The sequence below is a fragment of the Mustela erminea genome, chromosome 6 (genome assembly GCF_009829155.1).
Source record: "Mustela erminea isolate mMusErm1 chromosome 6, mMusErm1.Pri, whole genome shotgun sequence".
Classification (NCBI taxonomy): Eukaryota; Metazoa; Chordata; class Mammalia; order Carnivora; family Mustelidae; genus Mustela; species Mustela erminea.
Genome location: NC_045619.1, coordinates 116,148,452 through 116,166,006, shown reverse-complemented (window position 1 = coordinate 116,166,006; position 17,555 = coordinate 116,148,452). Strand labels below are relative to the sequence as shown.

General features: G+C 42.5%; 1 protein-coding gene across 1 annotated transcript in view; it reads right to left on the bottom strand.

Moving 5' to 3' along the window:
- Positions 1 to 17,014, bottom strand: part of PROSER2 (proline and serine rich 2) — a 44,731-nt gene extending 27,717 nt beyond the window's left edge. The window contains exon 1 of the mRNA XM_032349393.1: positions 16,781 to 17,014. The gene's annotated coding sequence lies outside the window, so the exon portion shown is untranslated. The remainder of the gene's footprint in view (positions 1 to 16,780) is intronic.
- Positions 17,015 to 17,555: the final 541 nt, after the last annotated feature.

The following is a 17,555-nucleotide window of genomic DNA, read 5'->3' as shown; positions in this document are numbered from 1 at the left end:
GAGGACGACAACTCCTTTTCTTCATCTTCCCCTACATTCCAGCAAGATCTAGAATGACCTAGATGCATCAAGCACAAAGGCCTCCCTCACCATCACCCCACTCTGTCTCAGTTCCTACCAATCAATACGTGCTTCAATCTGAGGCCTATCTTCCCTTCTAGCCCCAGCATATTCTCCAGATATTTGCCATTTTCTGACCTCAGGCAATAACCGACAAGTAAAAACCACTTCTTCCACAGAGAACTTGATGGAGGCCCTGGTTCTTAAGTCCATAAGGTATCAGACAGACTGAATGTGCATACAGGAGTTAAGCCTGAGCACATGTATTTTTTAAAAGTGCTGCAAACAGTTCTGCTGCGCAGCACCGACTCCCACATAAGACGGAAGTGTAGGCTACGCTCAGCGCCATTGCGGGGAAAATGGGAGCACAGGGCAAGGGGTGCCATTAAGCCCAGCGGGATTCAGAGACTTCACAGAATGGTGGCAACAAGGCCAAACCCTAAAGAGATGTTTAAGATATAAGAGACTATCGGTTATACACACTGTGATGGGCATTCCGAGCAGAGAGAAGGACTGAGCAAAGGCCTGGCCCCACTCGGGGTCTGTGGAAGTGGTGGGCACTGGGGTGAAGCACTGAGCTTGGCTAGAGCATAGGACCAAATAAGCTGGGAAAGGAAGACAGAAGTGCAGATGGAGGGAAAGTGACCAGAGGGAAAGGGGCTCTGACTTTTTTTTTTTTTTTTTAAGATTTTATTTATTTATTTGACAGAGAGAAATCACAAGTAGATGGAGAGGCAGGCAGAGAGAAGGGGGGGGGAAGCAGGCTCCCCGCTGAGCAGAGAGCCCGATGCGGGACTAGATCCCAGGACCCTGAGATCATGACCTGAGCCAAAGGCAGCGGCTTACCCCACTGAGCCACCCAGGCGCCCGGGCCTCTGACTTTTGAAGTGACTTGCTCACAGGTGGAGGAGGGGGAGCAAGGAGGTTTATGCCCCAGCAGAGTGCCACGATCCCATGCATAACACACAGGTAACTCAGGTGATACCTTGATGGGCAGACAGCCCAGGAGAGGAACTTAAAGGTAATGAGGATAATGGAATATCAAACACTGTTTAAAAAGGGGGGGGGGTATGTGCAGGGCGCCTAGGTGGCTCAGCCGGTTAAGCGTCTGCCTTCAGCTCAGGTAATGATCTCAGGGTCCTGAGTTTGAGCCCCACATCTTTTGGGCTCCCTGCTCAGCAGGGAATCTGCTTCCCTCTCTCTGTCTCACTCCTTCTCTCAAATGAATAAATAAAATCTTTGGGGGGAAAAAGAAGGGGCAGCTGAGTGATTTCCAGGACACAGTTTGTGTGTGGAAAGAGCAAGGGAAAGAACAGAACCTGGCGTATACTTCCACTGGAATAGGGAAATCAGTGAGAAAATATATTTATGCAGAAACTTTCTCTGGAAGGATAGACAGAAAGATGCTCAGGGGAATTGTCTGCAAGGAGGGAGAAAGGGATGGCCAGGAGGCGAGAGTAGAGATGATGCTTTCACCAAATGATCTTTTCTGTCTTTCAAATGCTGCACATACTCACTCTCCAATAAATAATCTATCTCTGGAGCAATCAAAGCTGTTATCAAGTTATTTTACCAGTTCACATAAGAAATGATAAAAACCTGGAAACTACTGTGGCTGTAAGTTTGGAAGGCAAAAAACGTTAAGAGGTAAAGGGTATGAAATTTTCATGACTAACAGGCAGGGCAGGAGTATTTTCAGAACAAAAGAGAGGGGGACTCTGGCTGCCAAAAGGTGCAACAGAGTAAGGACTAAAAACTGCCCAACGAACTCACTGACCTTATAATGAGCGAGCAGTGCAGAGATGATCCAAAGCCCCCGAGAGTGGGCCAAGGCATGGACGGGAGAAGTGGGGTGTGCATCGTGTCATTGGGGGTGTGCTCTCCGGCGGGGGGGATGGGTGACATGGGTAATGGGGATGAAGGGGTGCACTTGTCGTGATTATGGAACAGCGGAATCACTAAATTGTATACCTGAAACTGATATAACACTGTATATTAACTATCTGGAATTAAAAGAAAAACTCAAGGGGTCCTGGGTGGCTGAGTCAGTTAAGTGTCTGACTCTTGATCTCAGCTCAGGTCTTGATCTCATGGTCATGAGTTCAAGCTCCATGTTGGGCTCCACACTGGGCATAGAGCCCACTTTTAAAAAATGAAATAAAATAAAACCTTGGAAAAAAAAAGTTGAGATGTGATGGGAAAGCAAAAAAAAGAAAAAATTAAAGACAGTAGCTACAGGGACAACTGGGTTGGAGAAAGGTTATTTTCAGTTACTGGTTTGGTTTATCTATTTTGTTTTGTTTTAAGGAGAGGAGAAGCCTATTGATGAGCTAAGGGGAAAAGAGAAGGTAACAGCCCCATGGAGAAACCCTCATTTCCAGAGTCTGGTGGATAAGACAGCCTGGCTGGTATATTGGGACAGTTTTAGATGTGGAATGCTATATGAAAAATACTTCTGACCACTCTCTCTTCCTCACAGAAGGAAAATATCTCATCATAAAAAATGACCAGAGTAATTTGAAAAAGAACCAAATTGAACTTAAAAAAAAAAAAAAAGTTAATAGCAATTTAAAAACTCAAGTGGATGGGGTAAACTGAAGATTGAATATCTGAAGCAATGAGTAAATTTAATATTAGGCATAATTTTTTAAAGAACTTCACAAAGTATGAAGGAAGAACTTCTAACCCAATAAAAGATATGCATGAAAAATTACAGTAAACATTATACTTAGTGACAAAACATTAAAGCCATTCTCATTATCACCACTGCTGTCCTCTATACTGTATTTTATTTAAGTCCTATCCCACATATAAGACAAGAAAAAAAATGTATAAGGATTGAAAAGGAAGAAACAAAAATGTCAGTATTTATAGATACTTGTGATCTTTGTAGAAAACACCAAGAATCTCATAAATTATTAGAATCAACAAGTGTTTTCTGGGGCCCCTGGGTGGCTCAGTTGGTTAAGCGTCTGCCTTCAGCTCAGGTCATGGTCTTGGCGTCCTGGAATCAAGCCCCACATCGGGCTTCCTGCTCAGCTGGGAGCCTGCCTCTCCCTCTCCCTCTACCTGCTGCTCCCCTGCTTGCTCTCTCTCTCTCTCTGTCAAATAAATAAATAAAATCCTAAAAAAAAAAAACCACGTGTTTTTTATAAAGTCACTGGATATAAATCAATATATAAAAAAACCAATTTCTATAGGCTAGCCACAAACAATAACTAAGAAAACATTTAAAATAGCATAAAATAAAAAATAAAATAGCATAACATATGTATGCATATACATATATATTATATTAGAGTTGCACAAAAAATGTGCGAAGTTTTTTGGAAAAAAATAATAAAATGTTATTGAAAGTCAATAAAAAACTAATAAAGAGACCATATTCAGGACTGGAAGAGTCAATATCACTAAGATGAGCTAGTCTCCTACAGTTGAATTGCTCTGAAGGAATAGACATCCAGTAAACTCTAGCCATGTGTGGTTACTTAAATTTAATTAAAATTAAATTAAAAGATTCGGTTCCTCAGCTGTACTAGCCATATTTTAAGTATTAATTAATGGAAATTTTCCATCATTCTAGAAAGTTCTGTTGGACAGTGCAGCCAACAGAGCCATCAAAATCACAACAGGGTTGTTTTTGGAAAAATCCAGTAGGTTGGTTTTTAAACTTATTAGGGGCTTAACAAAAGGAGAAAGTTGTATTGGGAAAAACAAAGAGATAAGAACAACCAGGAAGCTCCTAAAGAAGCTGGAAGAACTTTCAAAAGAAAGAAGCTGGAAGCTCCTAAAGAAGCTTCCAGAATCATTATAAAGTAAGAGTAATCCAGACACAGGTACTGGTGCTAGATCAGTAAACACACCCATGGAACAGACTAGAAAACCCAGAAACTGCTTAACATAAATTGCAAAAATGTTTTCTTAACTTGTGCATTGACTTGGAGAATTTGTTTTTATATAGTTGACTTCATCAATCTTTTGGTTTATAACTTATGGGTTTTGCAAACTTAGAAAGGCCTTTCCTGAGGCATCTAGGTGGCTGAGTCAGTTAAATATCTTGCACTTGGTCTCAGCTTGAATCTTGATCTCAGGGTCCTGAGTTGAACTAAAGACTTGAACTAAAAAAAAAAAAAAATTCTAAGGATATAAATAAAATACTTCTCATATTTTCTACTTAGCATTTTTATGGTTTCACTTTTCATATTTAAATATCTGACCCAACTTGAATTTGTCTTAGTGTGAAGTGTGAAGGAGAGATCTATTTCTCCATCCCCAAGCTAAAATGGCTCTGCAATTACTCAAATGCCAAGTGTTGAAAACTCATCTTTTCCGCTGCCTTGAAGTACTAAATGTTATTTTATGCTAAATGGTTATGTGGTAGTTTCTATTTCTGAATTTCCTGTTCTGTTCCATTGATATTTCTGTTCATTAGGACTCAAAAAACCACAAGTCCTAAGGTGAAAATTGCAATGATTATATGTAAAAATGGAAGGCACTGTAGGCCACGTTAACAGAAAAGAGGCAGGCCGGTGGGAGATGTGCATGGTCTCATAAAAGGAACTGATCGCTAGAATATGCAAAAAATTCTTGTAAACCAACAGGAACAAGACAGGAAGCTCATGAGAAAAAAAGTACAAGGAATATGATTAAGCAGTTCACAGAGAGGAAACCCGAGTGACTAAGAGGTATGTGAGAGATGTTCAATGTTACCGGGAAACAGAAGAAATACAAGCCTAGAAGTACCGTAAGACATTAGCTTATACCTACTGGATTGGCACAAATTAGACAACTGAAAAATAACAAACACCAGCAAGAATGTGGGGAAACAGGAAACTTCATGTACCACTCACTGTTGGGGGTGTGAAATTCATCCGACCTCTCCATGGAGCAATGGGGCAGCACGGTGAAACTATGCCCCGTGATCCAAAAATCCCACTGCTTGGTCTACTCCATGGGAATTTTCCAGGAATACAGGGGAACTTTGCCTGTAGCAGAGTTGAGCTGGTGGGAATCTATTCATTATCCACTACGAACTCCCAGAATAAGTCAAAACCTGGTAAATGCTTTTACTATGGAAAATTGTGCCTCAGCCCAAAGCAATCGACTGGACAATGGCATGCATATGTCCTAAAATGTTTTGAGTGAAAAGTTATAGTCAGATTGTTAACACAATTCCATTTATTTAAGTATAACACACAACACTATGTTTTATCTCCATACCCAGAGGACAAGCCAGTCGCAGGTACAACAGGGCCCCACCTACCTCCCACTGCCAGGGAGACAGAAAAGAAAGATGACCTGGAAGTTTGAAGAGTAACAATGTATCAGATCATTTAGCACCCTGGAGATGTCGTCAAGGTCCAGCATGGAAGGAGATGATGCAGGACAGACGGATGAGTTCGGACTTAATGAGGGAGGAAGAGAAGACATGTAATCTAGAAACCCCAGGGCAATGCAGGAGGGAAGTGCTTTCAAAGGAAGGAGAAACCACAAAGATAAACTTTTCTTGGTTTGCGGTTTAGCCTGAAATTAACCAGGGAAAGGCTGATCTGATGCAGTTTGCTGCATCTAAGCTAGAACAAGTATATGAAGTTCCTTCACCTTCAACTATTGGGCTTTGTACCTACAAGGTGGGGGGCAGGGAAACATACCTTACAAGGCTTAGATGCCCTACAGACAGGCTGAACAAAATCACGAGAGTGATTACTGCCTTTGTTCATTCTGAACATGAATGGAAAAATTATCCACCTTAACCGAATGATGTGGAACTAATTTTTGCTCAGCGTGCCTACAGGACACTTCAAAAAGAAAACTGCTCCGGCTCCTTGCCAAGGTAAACTCCTTATGAAAGAAAAGGTCCAGGTTGGATCCTAGGATTCTAAGCCCCTGGATCTGTGATTTATAGACCCGTACACATTGTCCAGATACCACCGTTACCCAACAGTGCTAAGATGCAGTCAGCAGAAGCACAGCTGAGCTGGAAAAGGGGTACAAGTCATCTTAGAAACGGCCCCTTTCCCACGTCAGGCTTTTCCCACGTCAGGCTGTGCAGGAGGGTCGGTGTGCCCATCTGTGAGTAACAGGAGCAGGATCCCTCCCCACCCGAGTCCTATTGCTCCATCAACTCAGTTTCTCCTGCTTCCATGCACAGGAATTCTGTGAAGACTTTTTCAGAAACGTAGAAAAACAATCCTAGGAAAGGAATGACCTTTAAAGCTATAGCCTGAGAAATCTCAGTACGATGATTTAACAGCCAAGCTGCTTTCAAAGGTATGGGCTGTTGGTATTTTGGTTTCATGTGTGTGTGTGGGGGGGGGTTGTTTTGTTTTATTTTTGACCTTCAAGAACACTAAAAACGAAGCAGTTTCACAGTGGGAATGGTTTCTAAGTCACCACAGCTCATTATCATGAATGGGCTTTTTCATACGGTTAAGCAGTGGGTGAGAATAAAGAGAACAGCCATTTTTATTGGAATGTACACACTCCTAGATGAAACTCACAGTAAATATAAAATAGCCATTGTTGGCCTTAATGCTAGTAGCTCCTGACAACATTCATTCATGTGAACACCAACGAATGTGATAGGCACTTTGTACTGATTTACTTGAACAAAAAAGACAGGAGTCCTACTTTTATCGTTTCTGTCTGGTTCTGTCTTGATTCCTATTTTTATGTAAAGAGTGTGTGTTAAAAATGAGTTATTTATAACAAGAAATTAACTAGAAGATGGAGTTATGAATGATACCAACTCTTGTTCTTTTTTAAGATTTTATTTTTAAGGGGCGCCTGGGTGGCTCAGTGGGTTAAAGCCTCTGCCTTCGGCTCAGGTCATGATCTCAGGGTCCTGGGATCGAGCCCTGCATCGGGCTCTCTGCTTAGCAGGGAGCCTGTTTCCTCCTCTTTCTCTGCCTGCCTCTCCGTCTACTTATGATCTCTGTCTGTCAAATAAATAAATAAAATCTTAAAAAAAAAAAAAAAAAGATTTTATTTTTAAGTCACTTCTACCCCCAACGTGGGGCTTAAACTCACAACTCCAAGATCAAGAGTCACACATTCCCCTAACAGAGGCAGCCGGGTGCCCCTTCTATTGTTTCATATTACCCCAATCCATATGTGAGAAGAAAACTGAATGCTGATATTCTCTTTCCTATTATTCAAATTAATTAGGGATTTAACCAATTTCTTGTGGGCAAAGAGCTCTCTTTGTTTTTTTCAATATAGCCACAGGACTTCAGAAAACATGTGTCACCAAATGGAGACTTGCTATTCAGTATTTCACAACATTCATATTTTGAAACCATCTTATTATTATTTTTAAGTCCTATCCTTAAAACAGACCTTTGATCTAAGCAAAAGGCTTCCACACTCAGGAGTCCTTTCAAACACGGTAACTTCACTGGGAGGACCATCCTTTATCCCTCTCTCAGACTGAAAGACCAAAGCAGTCAGATTTAGATGAAATTACTCTCATTCAACCTATCTATTTCAATCAAAGACAAATGGAGAACACAGGGGAAGTGACTTTAAATTACAGCCATTGAGGAGACGTTTCACTTAGATTCACAAGTGTTAAAAAGTCAGCACTAATAAATACACCAGGCGTAACAAACCAGTACCGCTCCCCAATATTAACATGTAATACGTGTCAGTATAAATGCAGGCATGTGTACAACTATAGGCGTTAATCTATACCCAAGATCAACTTAAAAAATAAGACTCTAACAAATAAACAGCTGAAATAAAAGAAATATGTAGTTACTATTCTTCAGCATGGGCTCTTTCTCAATGTCAAGAAAACAAAAACCTTGGAAAGATAAGAAAGCTTCAAAAAATATTCACTGAGTCAACTGGCAAACTATGACTAGTCCCCAGCCCTGAAGATCAGAGGAAGTCCTCTACAGATGGAAGCTGGTTGGTGCTAGGAGTTAGAGATTTAGTTTTGTTCTGGAATTAAAAAAAAATTTTTTTTAAATATTTATTTATTTGACAGAGAATGAGAGAGAGAGAGAGAGAGAGAAAGCATGAGCAGGGGAGAGGGAGAGGCAGACTCCCTGCAGAGCAGTGAGCTCTATGGGGGCTCTATCCCAGGACCCTGAGGATCAGGACCTGGGCTGAGGGCAGATGCTTAACTGACTGGGCCCCCCAAGGCACCCCTGAAATTTTAAAATGTTAATGCATCCAACGGTTTTGGCATCCCTTACATGTGATTTTTTGGCTTTTTCTCTGAGTTGGGTTTTTTCCCTTACTACTGAAACGTCTGCTGTAAGAATTTAGGACCTTAAACTCTAACTGGCACTCACGGGTATTAAATACAATTACACATTTTAAAGGCTAGTAATTTTACTTTTCCAGAACAATTGTCATGCTTTCATTTAGACTTTTTTCTTTCTTTCAAAAAGCTCTTTCTGAACAATGTTGAAAAGCAAGATTTATTTCAGACTGTCTCAACTGTGAACAGTTTCAGCTCTTTATAGGAGATGGTAATTTACTGAGGGCCTGGCAGCACCTGAGAGTAACTGATGTGCCTACACTTAAGCAAACAAGTTCAGGGTTGAGGCCTCACCTAGCTAGGCTAGGTTAACAGGCCTAAGGGAAGAAACCTCCTGTTACCTGTTTCCTATCACTGAACAGAAGGCATGGAAATTAGATTTTCCTAAAGTGAAGCCTCACCTGAAAACAACCTTGACTAGATTTCAGATAAGTTCCTTACAACAAGAAGGAATGACAAAAACAAAAAAACACCTACAAGAGAAAATCCAGTTCTACCTGATGAAATACAAATTTTATTTATATACAAATGTATACAAAGATGGACACTTCTAATTTAATTCTTAGCTCATCAAAACGAAGAAAATTGACATTCTGTATGCCTACTGCCTATTTCTGGATTTCTGGATTCTTATGGAAATTTTTTAGAAGAAAAGCCCCATTTAACTTTTACTTTTGTTAAACAAGTTTGGGTGCGTTCTCTGAATGTATTCAGCAAATATTAACAGAGTACCCCCTACATGCTACAATGGTGAGATAAAACTCATACTTTTTACTTAGAAGTAATAATCATGGCTTATTATTGATACTGTTTCTTTCTGAGAAGCTCAAAGTTCTTAGCTGAGTATTTCTTTTTCTTTTTTTTTTTTAATATTTTATGTATTTATTTGATAGAGATAGAGTGAGAGAGGGAACACAAGCAGGGGGAATGGGAGAAGGAGAAGCAGGCTTCCCGCAGAACAGGGAGCCCATTGCAGGGCTGATCCCAGGACTTCGCGATCATGACCTGAGCTGAAGGTTAATGACTGAGCCACCCAGGCATCCCCAGCTGAGTGTTTCTTTCATCCTCACAATGAAAATAAAGCTGAGGTAGAGTATGTTCATCTAGTATTAGTATTTTAACACCTGGTTAGATTGGAAGTAGAGATCTGATTCACATATCTTATCTCAAGTTGAACAGATTTAATTCCAAGCCAAGGGGAAGCAAAGCTCACTCAAGACATCCCACTGGGTCAACCCACTGCACTGGACCTTTAACCCTACCTTCCAAGACTTCTTTTCTAGCCCTGCTGCTGTGGGTGTATATACAGAGGCTCCCTTCTTCTCCCCAGACTCTTCTTAGACACCTTCTGGGAATACCGTCAGTAAGAACTTTCATCCTGAAAAACTGGGAATTAGCTAAGAAACACAATATTTAAATACACTGTGTTTTTCTGTGAATTTTCCAGTTCACTGACTACATTCTTACAATGGTTGAAAAGGGGAGAGTCTAACAACCGGGCCTCTAATGTTAGATTGAATCATATGAAGTTGCCATATGCATAGGCTGAAAATAGCAGAATACTGATAATTATATATGGTTAATTTAATGTTCTTAGAATAGAATTGATAATTAGTCATAGCAAATTATATATACATATATATTTCATTTTAAGGAATATATATATATATTCCTTAAATATATATTAAATATATATACATGAAATGTGTTTAAAATGAAATTGTGGTTTAAGTATGATTTACTACATGTTGATACAGATATGTTTTTCCTCAGAAGACACCTCTAAAATCACAGTAGGAGGAGTGTCTGGGTGGCTCAGTCTGCTAAGCTTCCAACTCTTGATTTTGGGTCAGGTTGGGATTTTAGGGTCCTGAGATTGAGCCCTGAGTCAGGCATGGAGTCTGCTGGAGATTCTCTCTCTTACCCTCTGCCCCTCCCCTACCCTCCTGAAAAAATAAGGTAAAAAAAGATCAATAAAATCACAATAGGAGTCCGCAGAGAAAAAGTGCTCACTACACAACATATTCACCTCAGATACACTGTAAGATAGCTGATTCATGAAGTAACGTTGCTTGCAGTATTAGCAGGACCTCAGTCACCAAAGTTGTTGGTTTATCTAGTGTGTATGGAGGGCAATTTAGCAGGTGAGGAAACTGAGGCCCAAAGCCCTTAAGTCGGTTTGGCAAGTCAGAAGGAGCGGGGTCTAGATCCCTAGTTCTCCACTTAAGAATAATGCTTTTTTTAAAACACTTCTTGTGGGCGCCTGGGTGGCTCAGTGGGTTGGGCCGCTGCCTTCGGCTCAGGTCATGATCTCAAGGTCTTGGGATCGAGTTCTGCATCGGGCTCTCTGCTCAGTGAGGAGCCTGCTTCCCTCTCTCTCTGCCTGCCTCTCTGTCTACTTGTGATCTCTGCCTGTCAAATAAACAGGTAAAATCTTTAAAAAATAAAAATTAAAAAAAAACCACTTCTTGCACCAAAACATCTAATCAAGATTTGACATTTTCAGTGCCAACTCCCCTGTTTGTACCATCTTATCTCATATTTCTATCCTCCCTCCTCAACAATGAATATCCCATTCAATGTCAAGTTACTCCCTGTGTATACAAAAGTCTATTCTACAGTGAAGCCAGAAGATAAGACCTAGTCTTCCATGGTTAATTCCCCCCAGATAAAAGACTAACCTCCTCCGCCTTCTAATCCAAGCCACCATTCTACTACTCTGATTTTCCAGTATTCTCCCGTTGTTGATCCAGCTTCAACATCACATTCTCCAAGAGATGTTCTGATGCCCTGAAGGAAAGAATATCTATGTCTTCTGCTCCCAAAAGAGAGCAGAAGGTCGCTGCTATGGACTCCGATGACATATATCCTATCTCCTTTATTAGATCATGAATTTCTCAAAAGCAAGTTCCACCCCTTATCCATGTCTACATTCCTAGTTGTGCCTACCATGGTAGGAACTTAAATGCTCACGGAAGCTCTTCAAACCCTCTGAATCTTTACAGAAAATACCAACTGCCCCATCTTGGAAGGAAGCAATCAACCAAACCCACCTTTGTCATCTAGTGGAAAGGAGCACAAGCTGCTTCTTCTTTCTTTTTTTCCCCCCACACAAGATAGTTCCTTTAAGTGTACTGTGCAACATAAACTATTTTCCATACCTTCACAGAATTAGGTGTGCAAAAGAAAACTGTCTTGAATCCTTAACTTACAATAATCAGTTTCAAGGTCAGAGGGGTCTGAGAAATCATACCCCAAATTTCCTACCCCAAATTTCACAGACCAGGAAACTAAGTTCCAGAAATGCAAGTTGGTGAACCCTGCAACACATGAGGCAGACTCCCTCACCTCCAGCTGAGTGCTCTTCTTTTTCCCTATGCCAAGCTCTACTAATATCTTTAAAAAAAAAAAAAAAAAGATATCTACAGACATCAAAAAGAGAAGCCCATGAAGACTGGTATGTTTGTATACCCAGTGACTAGCTCAGTGCACAAGACAATGCTGGTGGCCAATCTTCAAATACTGCTGAATGAACAAAGGAACAACGCAGGCCTTTGGAACAATCAATACCTAAAATAGGCAGAATATGAAATATTTCAAAGCACTAGTCAGATAATTAGTCTCCTAGGAGGAGCAGCTGATGTCTAAAAAAGAAAGCAGGGGGAAAACCCCCTAAACAACAGAACGAAGGTTTGAGAAGGAACATAATAGACAAACCAAGCCCTATAAAAATAACTACACTTGCTCACATGCAAGATTTTGGCAATACAAAAGCAAATACAAAAGAGAACTGCGTCCTTGAATTGTTATTTCTCCAAAGAAGACCTCTAAGTGGCTAGCAAGCACATGAAAAGATGTTCAACACTATTAGTCATTAGGGAACTGCAAATTAAAACCACAGTGAGATACCACTTCATGTCCACTAGGATGGCAATTTAAACACACACACACACACACACACAAGTGTTGACAGGATGTGGAGGAACTGGAGCCCTCATACATTGCTGGTGAGAATGTGTAAAATGGTGCAGCTGCTGAAGAAAACAGTCTGGTGATTCCTTGACAGGTTACACACCACATTACCGTATTACTCAGGAATTCAACTCTTAGGAACAGACCCCAAAACATTTAAAACAAGTTTTCAAACAAAAACTTGTACATGGGTGTTCATAGCAGCACTACCCACAGAAGCCAAAAGGTGGAAATGACCCAAACGTATATGAACTGATAAATGGATAAGCAAATTGTGGTCTATCCGAGGAAATATTCAGCCTTTCAAGGGATGAAGTGCAGCACCTGGGTGACTCAGTCAGTTAAGCATCTGCCTTTGGCTCAGGCCGTGATCTGGGGGTCCTGGGATCAGCCCTGGGTTGGGCTCCTTGCTCAGCAGGGAGTCTGCTTCTCCCTCTGTCTGCCCCTCCTCGCTGTTTGTGGGCTCCCTCATTTTCTCTTTCTCTCTCAAATAAATAAAAAAATCTTTTAAAATAAATAAATAATAAAAAAGGGATTAAGTACTGATGTACACTTTCACATTGGTTGCTCTCACATGGATGAATCTTGAAAACACTGCTAAGTGGAAGAAGCCAGCTGCAAAGAACCGCATGCTGTATGATTCCATTGACATGAAAAAGCCAGAACAGGGAAATCCATAGAGAAAGAAAGCAGATTAGTGGTTGCCAGAGGCTGGAGTGGGAGGAAAAGGGGAGTGACTCTTTAATGGGAATGGGGTTTCCCTTCAGGGTGATGAAAAAGTTCTGGAACTAGATAGTGGTGATGGTTGCACAACATGGTGAATGTACCTTTTTTTCTTTTTTAACGCTTTAAATATGTGCAGTTTATTGAATGTCTATTATAACTCAGGAAAGACATGTAGAAGAAAATAAAAATGAGAAAAGGTAAGATCAAGCCAGTATTCACAACAGCAACAATGAGAGGATCTCTTCTGGCTGTATTACATAAAGCACAATAGATTTTAAGGCAAAAATCCTCATTAATGATGAGAGTAATCAAGTAATAATAAAAGCTCAATTCTTATTAGACACTGTACATCTACCAATATATACTTACAGATGCACATTTTTAGGTATTCACATATAAAGACGTATGCACAAAGTCTGAGAATACTTTCTAGCTCAAAATACAAAGAGAGAGTGACAAATCCCCCATTGCAGTGTTATCTTTCAATATACAGATCTTCCTTGACTTATGAGAGGGTTACATCCCGATAAATCTATGTTAGGTTGAAAATGCATTTCATACACATAATCTACTGAACATCAAAGCTTAGCCTAGCCAACTTTTAATGTATTCAGAACACTCACATTAGCCTACAGTTGGGAAAAATCCTCTAACACAAAACCTATTTGATAATAAACTGTGGATCATCCCATGTAATGTACCGAACGCCGGACCTGAAGACTAGAGTGGTGATGGGTACAGAATGGTTGTCGGAATGGCCCACCCGCCCTCATGATCGCTGGCTGCCTGGGAGCTGCAGCTCACTGCCCAGCGTCCGAGAGAGGACTGACCACACATTGCTGGCCCAGGACAAGATCCAACTTCAAAATCCTAAGTACTGTTTCTACTGAATCTATACGCTTTATAAAGTTTAAAAATCGTCAAGTGGGGGACAATCTGTACCTCTCTCAATTATTAACATCTTGAGCAGACACAAACTTAGGAATAATTCAATTAATAAGTTTCATTTAATGGATATCTGCAGACCTCTACAGAAAAAAAATTAGAGAAAACATTCTCAAACATGTAGAATGTGAATGTACTTAATGCTACTGATTTGTATACTTTAAAATGATAAATTTGATGTTATATATATTTAACTCCAATTTAAAAACAAAAATGAAGAGATTCAAGTCTTTGGAGTGCTAGGATCTTTGCAAAGATCCAGTCTGAAGCTCTGCATTCATAAAGCACTATCCCGTCTCTCTCCAACAAAGAAGACTGTTCTGCCCTACAAGTTTCTTTGCCACCAATCCTGACCGCATGGATTATAAAACCAGCACTTACTTTCTTAAAATAGGTTTCAATATGAATGCTGTGAGTCTAGAAGGGGGACAAGGGCATCACTGTGGCTCTCCGCAGACAGAGTACTATCAGGGATTCCACGCTGACCCTCCTGTGTCAGTGTGGACAGAGTTTTCTCTGCAATGGTCAGCAGACCATTCAAAATTCAAGAGGGACAGATGTGCTACAATGTATCAAAGGGTGGCAAGATGCATCATTCCTTAGAGCAGGCCATCAGCTCAGAAGCCACCAGCATTACCACCAGTGGAAACTGAAATGCAATGCTGCCCTTCAGCAAAGCAGAGAGCTCAAGTTCTGGGATGCTCCTAGGATTCCCTAGCACCTACCCCTGAATGGCCTCTGTGCCCTGGCGGCTGTCCCACAAACACGTAGATAAGATGCACCTGAACTTTTGTTCCAGAGGCTCCCTTGCTCTTAGCTCAGCTCTACCAAAACCTTTCACCTCTCTCCCTCTAGGCTTCTACTCGATGCATTTAGTTACTTGAGATGATCTTTAAAATCAACACAGAGTGCCAACTCTAGACTCCTTAGGTGTCTGAGAACTTTGGAACGGCGGCCAGGTGTTATCTTCAGCTCCTGATGAAGGCTTACTTGATCTGATTTCAGTCAGTTTGGGCCATATGGCTGATATCTAGATATGCTTGTGTGCCCAAAGATGAACTCAGTACTCAGCGTGGTGTAGGTGGTCAATCCCCAAATATTGCTGCACAAGTTAAAGAGCACTCAGTCTGTACCACTTAAGGATGTCATCCTGCCTGACACACTCAAATCTTAAAAGCATCTCTCATCTTTCTAATCTTTAAATTATTACTAGCCTATGTTACTCTAATTTTTGGCTTCCTGATTTTTAGTAATGGAGAAAATGTGTTGCTTCTAGATTATCAATGTCCAAAATTTTCAAAGAAAAGCTCACTTGAAATGCTGTTACCAAGGAACCTATCCAGTCAGTTAAAAATGGCTCTTATTGGTCTGGGCAAGAAAACACACAAGATTCCATACATACACTGTCAAGTTTGGCAAGAGAGATTTTAGACAACTTCCGTCCTTCCCACCCAATCCCAAGTAAACAGGGCATTTGTTTGTATTTCCACATTGGCCTCATGAACGAAATACCTCCTCCACCTAGAAAAACAATCTGTAACATTCAGGCATGGAACTTTGAGGACTAACTTTTTAGTGTATGCTAGAGCCCTAGGTATTCAGTGCTTTAAAAAAAAAAAAAGTAGAAAATTATCTTTAATAAACATTTCTCTGGTGAGCATCTTTCTCAAGTCTACACTTATACCTGGCTTGATGTTTCTGTGTCTTTCAGAAATGCAGATCTAAAAAAAAAGTTTTCCATTAAAATTGGAGCCAGAAGGAACTTTCTTCCTACAATCTCCCTGCAACAGACCTGAACGTTCGTTTTACTTTCTTTGGGGAGGGTAGCCGGGAGTGGGCGAGGCACAAAAAACGACTTTCTTTTACTCACTGTTTAAGTTTTCTGCTCTGTACCACTATCCTGCCCCGCAAAGAGTTAAGAATTTTCTGAGGTTAGTTCCTGCGGTTTAAAAAAAAAAAAAAAAAGCTAGATGCTTAAATTTAGACTCCGTAAAACAATACTGGGAAACTTTCAAAGCCTCAGAGAAATACTGGAGTTTATTGTATTGCCTTTCGTTAAACTGCATCACATCGGTCACATTTTCTTCTCTTTTTTAATCCCTCCCGGCCTCGATTCACTGCTGATCCTACACATGCCCACTTGATTCAGCTACCTGCCGGTGATTGGGGGTTGGGGAGCGGAGGTGAGGGAGAAAATCTCGTGGTCACTTTGCACCAAGTTTAACAGGTGGCTTTGGCTACCTCCTGTCAATATGAACGTCTCCCACCCTCCTCTCCGTAGTGTTAGGCAGAGCTCCCGGGAGTTCGAGGGCAGTGGCGACGAGTCAGGCGACGAGTCTAGAAGGACTCCGGGAAGAGCCGTGTAACCGCTCTGAGCCCCCAAGTTAAACACGTGCCTCGGACCACCTCGCAGCCCCCAATAGGATAACCTCGGAGCCGAAAATCGCCGCGTTCTCCCTACCTCCCCGACCTGGGGCGCAGGCGTACCCCTGAAATCCCAAAGGAAGCACTGGGTTTCCCGTAGGTGAGGCCCCCAGGTTGACCACGGTCCCTCGGATTGCGCGTCTTTCCTAACTTTCAAGAGGCTGGGCGAGCGATGTGGAGGACACTGGCGAGCGAGAAGAGATCCACACAACCTGGGCGCCGGCAGGGAAGCGTGGGACGTGCACACAGCCGGGCCACAAGAAAAGGGGGTCACCCTTGCCTATCCGAAACCCACCCGAGCCCAAGCCTCCCTCTACAGGCTCTAAACACCGCCCCGCTCACCGCCTCCCTGACCCAGTCCGCGATCCCAAAGTCCATACTTACCTGGAAGGAGCCCCCGCGCCCGGGACCGCAGGTGCCCACCGGGACGGCGACCCAGAGCCCTCACGCCGCCTGCTCTCCAGTCAGCCCGCGCGCGCGCGCCTGGCGTACAGTCCCAGGCCGCTCCGCCGCGCGCTCCCCGCCGCGCGCTCCCACGGCTGCCGCTTACTCCTTGCCGCGCGCTCCCAGCCTACCCGGCGCTCGCACCGCCGCCGCGCGCTCCCCGCCCCGCGCTCGCAACCGCGCCGGCGTCCGCACCTCCAGTCCGCGCCCGCACCCCTCCCCCACACGCAGCGCGTCCGCTTCTGCGCGCTGCACAGTCCTGCCGCGCGCTACCCGCCAGGGCTCAGCCCCCTAAAACGCACAGCGCGCGCCCTGGGCATTTAAAGGGACAGCCCCCCACCCACGCCACTGCTGCCCGGAGGCCGCCTCTGGAGGGGGGTGTCCTCGGTCTCCGCGCGAGGTCTGAGTTGGGGACTCCATTGCACCCTCCCCGAGTTAACAGCCGCCGAGAAGAGCAGCAGGGGTTTGCGTCTGGAACTCTGAGGGAGACGGGGCTTGTTCCCCCTCACCGCCGCATCGTCAGCTTTTTATTTTTAGTGATAATAACTCCCAAACATAGGATTTTTATTACCCTCGGAAAAGACATGGAACATACCCATTATTTCACGTAACCCGTAGAACTAGCCTCTGATTCTGCGCGCCGTTTCTCACTGAGGGAAGGAAACCCGTGGTTCAGAGAGGCGACGAACCTTCTCCCGGAGCTCCTGACCCCACT